This window comes from Pelophylax lessonae (genome assembly GCF_965119305.1).
Source record: "Pelophylax lessonae genome assembly, chromosome: 1".
NCBI lineage: Eukaryota > Metazoa > Chordata > Amphibia > Anura > Ranidae > Pelophylax > Pelophylax lessonae.
In genome coordinates this window covers 413,221,757-413,235,135 of record NC_138768.1, presented here as the reverse complement: position 1 = coordinate 413,235,135, position 13,379 = coordinate 413,221,757, and the positions used below count along the sequence as shown (strand labels likewise).

At 50.3% G+C, this 13,379-nt stretch overlaps 1 protein-coding gene across 1 annotated transcript in view; it reads left to right on the top strand.

Annotated features, from left to right (window-relative positions):
* The first annotated feature begins 346 nt into the window (after nucleotides 1-346).
* Nucleotides 347-13,379, top strand: part of CNTLN (centlein) — a 712,784-nt gene continuing 699,751 nt past the window's right edge. The window contains exon 1 of the mRNA XM_082272784.1: nucleotides 347-375. The gene's annotated coding sequence lies outside the window, so the exon portion shown is untranslated. The remainder of the gene's footprint in view (nucleotides 376-13,379) is intronic.

Genomic DNA, 13,379 nt, shown 5'->3' with positions numbered 1-13,379 from the left:
GGCTCTTCCTTCTCTCCGGTAGGAGAAGCGGCACTGCCGGTCAGTAAGCTGTGCCTTCTGCCCACTCTACCCATCCTCATCATGGTGTTGTCCTGTTTTTTTTTTATGTCCTAGTCGTGTCATTCGTAGTCACCCGGGCTTCTCAAGCATTAACCGGCGCTTAGCGCAGGCAGCCAATCACAGCTCCCTTCTGATGGTCTCCTGAGGAAGCTGAGATAAGCGGCTCCCAGTGATAGGACAGGGTGGCCCCTGTCTCGGCTATTGGCTGAGGCTGTAGAGGCGGGCTGGACAAGCGGGGAAGTGGTGTGCTGGTGATCCATCTGTTGAATACCTATTACTGCTGTGCAGAACTACGACACAACCGGACAGCTTCATGTATGTAGTGTTCTTATCATTTCTTTACTGTTACAGAGTGCATGTCTGCAGTCCTCCTTTATATCGCATGGGTCAGTGTTTACTGCCACTGCAAGGGGGTCTCTTTTTTTTGTTTACCTTTTTCATCTCCATAGTTACAGCAGTGGCAACACTAAGGTTGGTGTCACCTGGTGCGGTAAAACATGGTGTCACCCCCCCCCCCCCAGGAGAGAACCAATTTGGGGGGGGGGGGGTGACACCATGTTTTAATTGCCCCAAACCAACCCCTGTAAATGATGCGGTTGGCGCTGGCGTGCAGATCTGTGCGCTGTCACTGATGGGGGTGACACCATTGCAGTCAGATATCCCTTCCAGCTTAATGGTGCCACCAAGTTGCGATCCGCAACCCCTCGGACCCCCATAGCGATTCCACTGAGTTACAGCTGTCTTGTATGTGTTTATTAGACCATGGCAGGGGTCTAAAATTATGTGGACTCTGTGGGGCTGATTTACTAAAACTGGAGAGTGCAAAATCTGGTGCATGTGTGCTTCCCGGTTGAAGCCCCCGTTCAAATGGGGCAAATATGACATGTCAAATCGCATGCTATTGACATGTCATATTTGCCCGCAGTGGCACCGTGTCGATTCGGTATGACACAGACTTTGCGGCGCCACACCGATTCCCAAAAGTAGTTCTTCACAACTTTTGGCGACTTCATGGGCGATTTCAATAGACATCTGTGCATGAACCCGCACAGATGTCTCTCAAATCACCCCCGAAGTCAGACTGAAATGCCGGTTTGAAGCTCAGCTGAACTCGCACGATTTCAAACCTAGGCTCAGTGCAAGTTCACACAATGCTGTCCGGGAACCGCATGCGATTTTTGAATAGGAATTGCACCACATTCCTATTCAAATCACATGCAAGTCTTCAGCAGTGCAATTTGAACCATTATTCTGTATGGCTCAAATCACACCAAATTGGTGCAGGACCCTTTTTTGGCCGCCCCAGAATCAGATTGCATGGGTGTGAGCATCCATTCGATCCAACTTTGCAAATCGCATTGTGTTTTGCGAACCGATTTGGGGGTGTCGTTAACATACACATCTGCAGGTTTGCATGTTAGGGGTGCGATTTGGATGCGGTGCAGCATCCGCAGCAGGCGAGTGTGAACCGGCACTTACCCCCGGTTCACACTACCACGGCTTGAGAGCTCAGAGTCACATGACGAATCGTGCCCCATTAACGGCAATGGAACCATTCTAATTGGTGCAACTCAAGTCCCTCCGACTTAGAAAAAGGTTCCTGCGCTACTTTGGGGCAACTTCTACACAACTTGCATTGACTTCTGATAAAGAAGGCATATGCAAGCCATGATGCAGTCGCGCAGGGATTTTGTATTCAAAGTCGTGGCAGTGGGAACAAGGGCTTAACCACTTGCTGACCAAGCTAGAGTCGAATGACAGTGCAGCCGGATAGTTCTGGGAGGACGTCCTCCCATGCTCGTGCTTCTTACACGCCCCCTGGGGCGTGTACCCAGAAGTGTCCGTGATTTCTGGGTCCGCGGAACCCAGCGTATCACGAATTGGGGTAAAGGGCCAATAACAGTGACCCTTTAACACATGATTGCGCCATCCAATGAGGAAGTGATAATTTTTTCAACAAACCGACTTCATGTCCACTTCAGCTCTCTCCTCTCCTAACACCGATACAGCATGTGAGGAGAGGAGGGTGACACAGTGCAGCAGCATGAGACGGCTGCATTTAGTGTGCCCATCATTGCCACTACAGTCCCATAGTGCTGATCAGTGCCACTATAGCGCCCCATAGTGCACATCAGTGCCGCCCTATCAGCAGATCCTCGTCAGCGCCCCTCAGTGCCATAAAAATGTGTAAAAAAATACGTTTAAAAAAATGAGTTTTCATTTTCTTTCCACATTTTCCAAAAATAAGAAAAGACACGTTTAAAAAAATTCATTATGCCTCATAGGATATGTGTTTGGGTGTTTTATTTCCAAAATGGGGTCATTTTGTGGGTGTTTCTATTGTCCTGGTGCTCCAGGGCCATCAAAAGTGTAATAGGTAGTCAAGAATGTTGGGCCTCTTTATGTGGCCATACTGTGCAAAAGCATATGGGTACAGTGTTGCATGACTGAGTAATTGTCATTCAGAGTATAAGAGCACTGAAAGCTGAAAATTGGCCTGGTTAGGAAGGGGGTATAAGTGGCCAGTGGGCAAGTGGTTAATGTCGAAGCCAAATTGAACAAGGTGATGTTAGAAGGTGATTGGCTACCATACAGAGCTGCACCCAATTCCGAGTGCTTCAGTTTTAGGCCGGCCATACACGGTTCTAATCGGGGCTCAAACCATTAATAGGCAGGCTGAAAGTACCAAGTTGTTCAATCTATCAAATTGGGTACAACCAACTTGCTGGATTCACTCCCAATTATCGCAAGCGGCTGCTATACTACTAGCGATAACCACTGTCTTCTCTAATCGTCTCCCAGGGCCGCATCCGAGAGATGGGCTCCTCCCACCTGAAACAGGAAACGCATTAGTCCCCCATTATAAAAATGCCAGTCATGCCTTCTGCCTCAGTTTAATTGTGTTTCCTCCGGACTCACAGGGGCTGCATCTGTTTTTCTTTTTTTCCAGTCTCTGTGCTAATTACAGGAGGCTCCCTGACCAGCCTCTAATCCAGCCCAGCCTAGCCTTGGGCAGTGCAGGTCAGGGGCAGCACATTGGGGCAAGCTGGCCCCCTACTGGGGGGGTTTGCAACCATTTCCCCCAGCTGTCAGTATGCCAATGGTATCCCCAGACTGTACCTGGAGCCAGCGGATTTTCTAGGCTAGTCTGCTAGCCACAACTACCCTTCTGGCCAACACCTGATGAGGTGGGGGGGCCGCCCCTTGTGATGCAGCACCCCCTGGTCTTCTCGCACTTTGGGCTCCTGTCCAGGCTGACCGTGAGCCGGCATCCTGGGCAGCATCCTCGCTGTTGGAGGCTCAAGATGGCGTTGGGACCGGTACTACGTGTCACTTCCGTTGACGCACTTCCGCAGCCATCTTGGGGAAGGGGTAAGTCGAAGCGGGGGAAATCCGCTGAGGTCATTTTGAGGTAACTTTGAAAGAAAACTCACAACAGTTAAACTTTAAACAAGCCGAAGACAAATGCCTAATTTCTGCAAGGAAGCCGACCCCAGAATACCAGGCGGTTGCAGGGCAGGTATGTCCACCAACCTGCATGGGGGCAGCTGGGGGTGGGACTGAAGTTGGGAAGGAAGGTCCCTATGCTGTGGTTCCTTTTCTGAGACTGACCCTGTCGGGTGCCTCCCCACCCTGCCCTGCAGATCCTGCCAGTCAGAACAGCTCAAGGTAAGCCAGAGCACTCTGGAGTTCCCTCTGTCTTTACCTTACCAACAAACGTTTTTTCATTATTGTGTATGGCAACTGCCTGCCTCACTGGGTGTTTATAAACAGGCAAAAACCAGTAGCAAGGCATGCGCCTCTTGCAGTCACAGGTTTCTTATTGGATGGAAAAAACCCCTATGCCAGAAATGCATCAATAAAATGGTGGCCAAGGAGTCCCAGGGGTTCCTCAAGGATATGCTTAATTCTTTTAAAAAGGAAAATAAAAGCACAATTGGTCCCCTGCGTACAGCCATAGAAAAACTGGAAGCTCCAGTCAGGCCAGCACTACAGATATCCATTTACAGAGTAGGATACCAAACCCAAGGCTGATTTAGCTTTCGACAACTCCAGAACTCTCAGGGATCCCATGGATAAAAAGATAGAGGCACTTCTGAGAAGAGCTTGGGAAGCTGCAACCGCAAATCTAAATGCAGCCATAGCTTCCACCTGCGCGGCCAGGACTTTATTTGACTGGCTGACGCAATTGCAAGAGCTGCTAGAAGGCGATACTCCAAAGGAAGAACTGGTAAATACCATTCCCACTCTAACCAGAGCAGCAGCTTTCCTGGCGAACGTGTCAGCAGAATCTGTAAGGATATCGGCCAGGACCACTGGCCTAATTTCAACTTCAGCTAGGAGAGGCCTGTGGCTGAAGTCATGGGGAGGGGACATCACTTCTAAAAATAGATTATGCGGCATCCCCTTAACGATTTACTGTTTGGACCCGACTTGGAAACCGTATTGTACAGAACCACAGCCAAAAACAAGGGGTTTCCTAAAACCAAAAAGAGCCAGGGGAAAACACCCTTTTCGTCAGTCCAGGAGTTTTAATAAAATGGGACCAAAAAAGTGCTGGACACAAAAAAACAGAAAAGGCAAGGGAGAGTTTATCCTCAACTCAAGCCTTTCGTTCCAAAGAACAAAAAACAATGACGGTCCCCAGGCGTGGGGCGGGTGGTAGTTTTTCTTTAAACGGTAAAAGGAAATAATGGAAAACCATTTTTCTCTTACGTCCTCTGACAGTCGCCGCCCACTCACAAGTCTTCACCAATGGGTATTGACCTTTTCTCCGTAGGAGTAGCTAGGCAACAAGAATTGTTAATACAAAAGCTTTTAGCATAGACGCACCCCTAGGGGCTGTCCCCTCAGTCAATACCTCCCTGCACCAGCATTCCCAACTCAGTTTGATCTTGCCTAGCTTAGGAGTAGCTGGCTATCCTGTGCTGGGGCTCAGTCTCAGCCTTCTACCCTTTCTTTGATTTTATTTCAAGTATTTTTTCTCTTTTCCTTGCTAGCTGTTATTTTGTCAGCCTTAGTTTAGGGATCTTCTGATGAAGAATCATCAAGCGGAGCTGGGTCTCGGACTGGTCGCCCTGGATCCCAGGGCTGAGAGCCATATGGATCCCCAGCCTGCCATCGAGCGTTCAGCTTAGGTTTTACCCTGGCACATTGAACGACCCATCCCTGTTCGCTGCAGGGATGCTGCCTGTGAGGTGGCTACCTCACTGGACGCCATGACTGCGGTCCACAAGCGTCCTGGCTGCGGCACTCCCTGTCTGCCCTGATAGCGGTTTGTCGCTGGAGACGGCTCCCCACGCAATCTGGTACGGTAAGCACCTTCTGTGTGGAGACCTTCTGTATGGGTGTCAGTCTGTGGCTGTGTATTACCCTCCATGTCTGTGTAACTGCGGGCTCCCTGTCAGATCCCTGTGTGGCTGCACTGCCTGTGGGCTGCGAGGGGGGCCATCCTGCTCTGCTGTTTATTATGCTCTGGGTGCAGTTTGTGTGCAGACGTGTGTGTGCGGCGGTCGCTGCGGCGATCCGCCATTTTATTTGCCTGTATACTGTGACCGGCCCTGTCCCTATGCAGCGCCGTGTTTTGGCGCCATTCGCCGCCATTTTGGCGGGCGGTGCTCATCATGCACATGGCGGCGCCATTTTATTGTAGCCTTCTCCCTCGGCCGAGCGGCCATTTTGCTGGAGCCTTCCATAGGCTATATCAGTCAGTCAGCATTGCATCACTTCCTCTTTCTGTGGGAACAGCGATCGGTGGCAGCAGTCTGGTGTGCTCTCTCCAGGTTTTTACCTTCTTGTCCTGTCATTCCTTGCTCAGTATTGTCTATCCCTGCGGGGTCAGTGCATACAGCAGTGTGCGGTGGGCTGCGCTCGCCGTGGTATTAAAGGGCCAGTACCTTTATACTTTTCTGTACTGGGGCATGGATTCTCAGGATAGCAAGTTTCCCCCCCGCCCTGGTGGGGGACCAGGGGGCTGCTGCACCCCCCCGAGGGGGCCGATCTGACCACTGTAGTGGCTTCCTTAGTGTCTCGGGTGCAGATGCTGCTGGCTGAACGATCCGCAAAAAGGGCCAGGTTATCCATTTCCTCTGATTCAGAGGGCTATGTGGCTGGCGTGCCCTTCTCAGGGTCCCGCTCATCTTTGGACCTTGTGGGGTCTGAGGGGGAGCCTGAGGTGGAGGGGGTTGATGTTTCTCCCCCTGGCTCGCCTGAAGAGCTTGCACTCGTGAATGAGCTGATTGCTTCCATAAAGGACACCTTGCACCTGGAGGATGAGCCTCCTCCTCCTGCTAGGATGTCTTCCTTTGGGACACAGGACTCGCAAATCAGCGCAGGTTTTTCCCTGCCCTGCTGAATTTCACCATACGGTTAATGAACAGTGGCGCAATTTAAAGAAGCCCTTTACTGTGCCAAATAAGTTTAAATTGCTTTATCCGTTTGCTCCTGCCACCGACGAGCGTTGGTGTGTGGCGCCTCCGGTGGATCACGCGGTAGCCGTTTTGAACAAATCTACTGTGGTGCCTTCTTAGGATACCCCGGTTTTCCGGGACCCTACGGACAGGAGAATAGAGTCTCTTGCCCGTCATGCCTATATGGTGGCTGGTTCTATGCTGAAGCCTATTTTTGCTTCCATTATGGCGGCACAGGCTGTTGCTGATAGGACTAAGATGCTCAGGCGCACCTTGGCGGCTGATTCCGCTTCACCTACCACGTTGGCTATGGTGGACCAGATCCATCAGGGTGTCATGTACTTGTGCGATGCAGACTTGAATTTAGCTCCCTTGGCTGCGCGCCTGTCCAGCGTGGCGATACTGAATCGTCGTCTGATCTGGCTGAAGAATTGGTCGGTCGACCAATCTTCTCGCAAGACGCTGGCGGATTTTCCCTACGCGGGATCTCGCCTTTTTGGCGAGGCTTTGGATACCCTGATAAAAGGGGTTACAGGGGGCAAGAGTACTCTCCTACCCCAGTCTTACAAGTCTTTCCGTGGAAAACGTAATTCCTCGTCTAGGCCCGCTCAGGGGTCCTTTCGTGCATTTCGGTCGCAGTCCAAGGGCAAGGCTCCCAGAAGAAGCCGTGGGCGGGGAAGCAGAAGTCCGGCCAGTCCGGTTCAGCTTCCCATACCACTTCCGCCTGAAGGGGCGCTCTCACCCGTTTCTGGGGTGGGGGGACGTCTGCGCGGTTTCCTACAACCTTGGCTGGCCCGCATTCGGGACAGATGGGTTCAGGAAATCGTTCGATCATGTTACAAGATCGAATTTCTCTCTCGGCCGGCGGGCAGATTTTTTCCCTCAAATCTTCAGCTGTCTCCGGAGCGCTTGCAGGATTTGCACCTAGCAGTGCGGGACCTGCGGGCCCAGGGGGTGGTGGTCCCGGTGCCTCATCGGGACAGATTTCGGGGCTTTTACTCCAATCTGTTCACTGTGCCCAGAAAGGAGGGCAAAGTGCGTCCGATTCTGGACTTGAAAGCTCTGAACCGCTTTGTGCGGGTTCGCAAGTTTCGCATGGAATCCCTGCGCTCAGTGATGGCTGCCCTGAGTCCGGGGGAATTCATGGCCTCCATCGATCTGAAGGATGCGTACCTACACATCCCCATTTTCGAGGGTCACCAGAGGTACCTTCGATTCGCCATTGCGGAGGATCACTACCAATTCGTGGCGTTACCTTTCGGTCTCGCTTCGGCTCCGCGGGTTTTTACCAAAGTGCTGGCGCCGGTTCTGGCCCTGTTGCGTGCACAGGGCATTGCTGTCTTGGGGTATCTGGACGATATCCTGATAAGGTCAAACGCCAGTCAGAGCCTGGTGACCGACCTGTCCACCACGATGTGGACTCTGCAGGAGTTCGGTTGGACCATAAACATTCCGAAGTCGACTCTGTGTCCTTCGGTTCGCCTTCCCTACCTGGGAATGATTCTGGACTCTGTCCAAGCGAAGGTCTTCCTGCCGGAGGACAAGCTTCGGACTCTTCAGGACGAGGTCAGGTCCCTCAGGGACAACCGGCACTCGTCTCTCCGGACATGCATGAGATGTCTAGGTTTAATGGTCTCGTCTTTCGAGGCGATCCCTTTTGCCCAGTTTCACACGCGGGGTCTCCAAGCGGAGATTCTGGCCGAGTGGGACGGGCGGCCGCAATCCCTGGATCTGCGGATCTCGTTGAGCCACGACACCAGAAGGGATCTTCTGTGGTGGCTCCAGTCCCCGGCGGTGTCGGGGGGCAAGTCTTTTCGTCCATTTATTATGGACGGTACTCACCACGGATGCCAGCCTGTCGGGCTGGGGTGGTGTTCTGGGCGTTCTGTCCGCCCAGGGAACTTGGTCGGAGGAGGATCAACATTCTGGAATTGAGAGCGATAAAGCTTTGCCTTCTAAGATGGACGGACCAGCTTCGGGGCCGTCCAGTTCGGGTTCAGACGGACCATGCCACCGCGGTGGCCTACATCAACCACCAAGGGGGCACCAGGAGTGCCCGAACGGCTCGGGAAGTAGCCGGCATTCTGTCTTGGGCCGAGACGGCAGTTCACATTCCGGGGGTGGAGAACTGGCAGGCGGATTATCTGAGTCGCCAGACTCTGGACCAGGGAGAATGGTCCCTTCACCCGGATGTCTTCCAGATGTTGTGCGCGAAGTGGAGTTCCCCGGATGTGGACCTGTTCGCGTCTTGTCTGAACAACAAGGTGGAAAGGTTCGTGGCACGGACGTGCGATCCTCGGGCAGACGCCTCAGACGCGTTAGTGGCGCCCTGGCATCAGTATCGTCTGATGTATGCCTTTCCACCGATTCAGCTGCTGTCCAGGCTTCTTCACAGGTTAGCCTCGGAACCGCACACGGTGATTCTGGTGGCGCCGGACTGGCCTCGCCGGTCTTGGTACGCAGACCTCGTAAATCTGGCGGTCGACGCTCCGTGGCGCCTGCCACTTCGAGAAGATCTTCTGTCTCAAGGACCGATATTCCATCCTGCTTTACAGTCGCTGGCTTTAACGGCCTGGCTGTTGAAAGCCAGGTCCTGAAGGATAGGGGTCTCTCCCCTGAGGTCATTCCCACTTTGATCAAGGCTAGAAAAGCCTCTTCGGGGAAGATTTACTACCGTACTTGGAAGGCATATTTTGCCTGGTGTGAGTCCAGGGGGTATTCCCCTCGCTCATACTCGGTGTCGAGAGTGTTGGCTTTCCTTCAAACGGGCGTGGACCAGCGTTTGGCGTTGGCCACGATTAAGCGTCAGATTTCTGCGCTGGCCGTTCTCTTTCAACACCCTGTGGCGTCTAATTCATTGGTTAGCACCTTTGTTCAGGGGGTGCGACATTTGGCCCCTCCTAGGAGGGACCCTTTACCTCCATGGGACTTGAACTTGGTTCTGTCCGTGTTGCAACAGGTTCCCTTTGAAAAGATCAGGGAGATCTCGTTGTCTCTCTTATCCAAGAAGGTTGCCTTTTTGGTGGCGATCACTTCGGCTCACAGGGTGTCGGAGCTGGCGGCTTTGTCCTGCAATTCTCCCTACCTGGTGGTCCACAAGGATAAGGTGGTCCTGCGGCCCAACCCATCTTTTCTTCCGAAAAGGATCTCGGAATTTCACCTGAATGAAGACATTGTTTTGCCTTCGCTCTGCGCGAAGCCTAAGCATCCGAAGGAGGTTGCCTTACATTCCTTGGATGTTGTCCGGGCGATCAGGGTTTACCTGTCGTCCACTAAATCTTTTCGCAAGTCGGATTTCCTCTTTGTTCTTCCTGAGGGACCTCGGAAGGGCATGGCGGCGTCGGCTGCGACCATCGCCAAATGAATCAGACAGATCATTGAACAAGCCTATGCCTTGAAGGCGAAGGTTCCTCCCTTCCCTGTGAAGGCGCACTCTACCAGGTCTTTGAGTACGTCTTGGGCTTACCGTCATCAGGCTTCTGTGGCCCAGGTGTGTAAGGCGGCGACTTGGTCGTCCGTTCACACCTTCTCAAAGTTTTATAAGGTGGATGTTCAGGCATCGGCTGATGCCTCCTTTTGCCGTAAAGTTCTCAGTGCGGCAGTTTCCTAGGGACCCTTGTTTTGGTGAGCACTTGGATATTGGGGTGTTTTACCCCTGGGTTACTTGTTTTCCTGGGTTGTTGCCCAGTTGGTTCTCTTACTGTGGTAAGGTTCCTTTCTCTATTGTGGGTACTGCCTTGCCTTTCTACGGTTGCGTCTCCCACCCCTCATGTCTACACTGCTTTGGGACATCCCATTGGTGAAGACTTGTGAGTGGGCGGCGACTGTCGGAGGACGTAAGAGAAAACTGAATTTTTGTAAAATCTTACCGTAAAATTCCTTTCTCTGAGTCCTCCGACAGTCGCCGCCCCCCGCCCCTCTTTTGGGGTTTTTGTGTACTCTTACTGCTATGCTACCAAACTGAGTTGGGAATGCTGGTGCAGGGAGGTATTGACTGGGGGGACAGCCCCTACGGGTGTGTCTATGCTAAAAGCTTTTGTATTAACAATTCTTGTTGCCTAGCTACTCCTACGGAGCAAAGGTCAATACCCATTGGTGAAGACTTGTGAGTGGGCGGCGACTGTCGGAGGACTCAGAGAAAGGAATTTTACGGTAAGATTTTACAAAAATTCAGTTTTTTTTTCCTTGGTATGGCAGCAGTAAGCTACCCGGATAGCGGTTTCCTCTCGCCCCCCAATCAAGTATCTGGGAGTTTTCAAAGCCACAGTGGTTTGGCAGGATGCACATCTACATGTACCGATAGAAAAAAGCTACCAAAGATGCCTAAGATTTGCGGTGCAGGGCCCGGCTAACACTCCATAGTTTCTATACACAGTTCTGCCGGTTGGCACCTCGTCAGCACCCAGGATCTTCTCAAAGCTAATGGCAGAAGCCCTAAAAAAAAACCTAAGACCGCAAATAATAGGGGTAGGGCCATATCCAGAAAAGCTACGATTCTGTGAATCAGAAGACGAACTAGATGCAAATCTACAAAAGAGAATATCCTGCAGGGCTTAGGGAGGAGCGTGAACGGAGAAAAGGCGAAACTAACACCAAAGTCCCATGCAGGCTCAAGCATGAGGGGACCATGGTTCAATCACTTAAGAAACCTCAGCATTCAGCCTCATCTAACACTTCCAGACATACCAAACCTCCTGTCGCAAGGGCTAGTCAACCACCTGAGCCACAAGGTCAGGAAGCATTTGGCCTGGTTCCTGAAAGGATGAGGTTACAGTACAAAGGTCTGTCTAACAGGGTTATTGACACCATCTTAGCCAGCAGGAAACCTGTGACTAGAGCCATCTATGAAAAAGGAGGAAAAAGTTTGTCTTCTGGTACAAAAGCAGAGGAAACCGAGACAATCTTAGATTTTTTTTACAGGAAGGAGCGGACAAGGGCATTTCCCATAACACTTTGAAGGTTCAGGTGGCAGCCCTATCTTTCCACCTAGATGTTAGGCTGGCAGAAGACATGCTCCTAAGATTCCTTCTCTCTTTAAAAAAGGCCACTCCTATGAAGTTCAGCAGAACTCCGACATGGGACCTCTCCACGGTACTCAAATGTTTGGATAAATACCTTGCGCTAAAAACCGTACTCCTGGTGGCGCTGGTATCTGCAAGAAGAGTCAGTGAAATTCAGGCTCTATCCATGATATAACCATACTGTTTAATTCTGACAGATAAAATTATCCTCATAACAGACCCAGCCTTCCTACCAAAAGTCTCTAACATTTCACAGAACTCAAGTGAAAACCCTGGTGTGAGGGTCTAACACAAACACCGTGTTTGGAGTGGAAAAGATCCAGAAGGGGTGAAATAGAGAAATGAACAGAGAGGGAGAAAACAGAGAAACCTGGGAGTGAGAGAATCACACGCCGGAGAAAAGCAAAAGAAAAGGAATGCAAAGGGAGAAAAAGAAAATATAGAGTTGGCAAGAAGGGGGGAAAAAAAAGATGAAAGGAAAAAGCAGGAAAAACAAGGGAGGGTAATAGGGAGGGAAGAAGGGAAGAAGAGGAAAAAGGAGAGGGGGAGAAAGGAAAGAAAAGGGGGGAGGAAAGGGGAGGGGGGGGGGAAGAAAAGGAAAGAAAAAATTGGATGAAAAAAATATATAAGAAAAAAAAGAGATAAGCAAGGAAGAGATAAGCAAGAAGAATGGTTGAGGGCTAGTGGGATTTTAACGGTACTTGGATCAACGATGGAAAACCACCATGTATAAAAATATAAATTTTATTATTCCATTAAAAATTACATACAAAATAAAGAAGAGAAATTATAAAATAAAAATTGTACAGAACAGATTACCATCGTAGTCATATCAATTACATACAGTTCTGAACATTGCAGGCAGTATAGATGTTATGCAAGCTCCGGTGACCCCAAACCAGGGTACCGGGCATTAACCCAACATGTTTCGCGGGTTTCAACACTCCGCTTCTTCAGGGGTGTAGGATTATATAATATATTAATTTGCCTTAGAGTTCCTGTATGTGATAGTATCGGTATCTGGTAGCTCATGAAATGCCCATAGGGTTGTTTGGCCAGACAGTGTGGCACTTCTTTCTGTAGAGCATAAAAATATTATGCAATACCATAGCTTAGAGGGCTCTGGGTTTGTAGGGATTCATAGCTCTATTGAAATTGGAGCTTACCAAACTTTAGTTAGATGTATGCAAGTGTATCTGTAATTACATCTGGATATCCCAAATAGTTCTTTTATTTGGGTTTTCACTTAACTCCTTGTTTTTTTTTTTGCAACATTACCAGGGATGTTGGTACCACATTACAATTATACAACAAACATTTGATTATATTTCACAGAACTCATAAGGTGGGTATTCTCTCCCTCCCAAGCTAAATGGATAGCAGGAAAAGTCACAACAAGCTAGATGTAAGAAAGATCCTGATAGCTTACCTTGAGAGAACTAAAGATTGGCGAAAAAAAAAACCCACTGTATTCATCCTCAATGCAGGAGTGAGCAAAGGGAAGTCGGCTTCGAAAAGTACGACAGCCTGATGGATAAAGCTTGCTATTCAGTCAGGGTACCAAGCATTAAACCTCACCCTGCTGAGCAGGGCAGCAACATAGTCAAGCTCCAATACCTTTGCAAGGCATTACCGCATCGACCAGCTGTCCAGTCAGGACCAGATGTTTGGTTGCAAGGTGCCTCCAGACTTTTTCCCTTCCCTAGTAATTATTGCTTGGTACATCCTCTCAGGTCCTGCCCTGGAAGACGAATAGAGAAATTAGAGTTAGAGAAAACAGAGTTGGGTACCTCTGGTAACTCCTTTTTTTTAAGAAGTCTTCCAGAGCAACATCCGTTCCCGCCCTAAACAACATTATAAAAGGGATTTTGCGGATTCTAAAACTTAC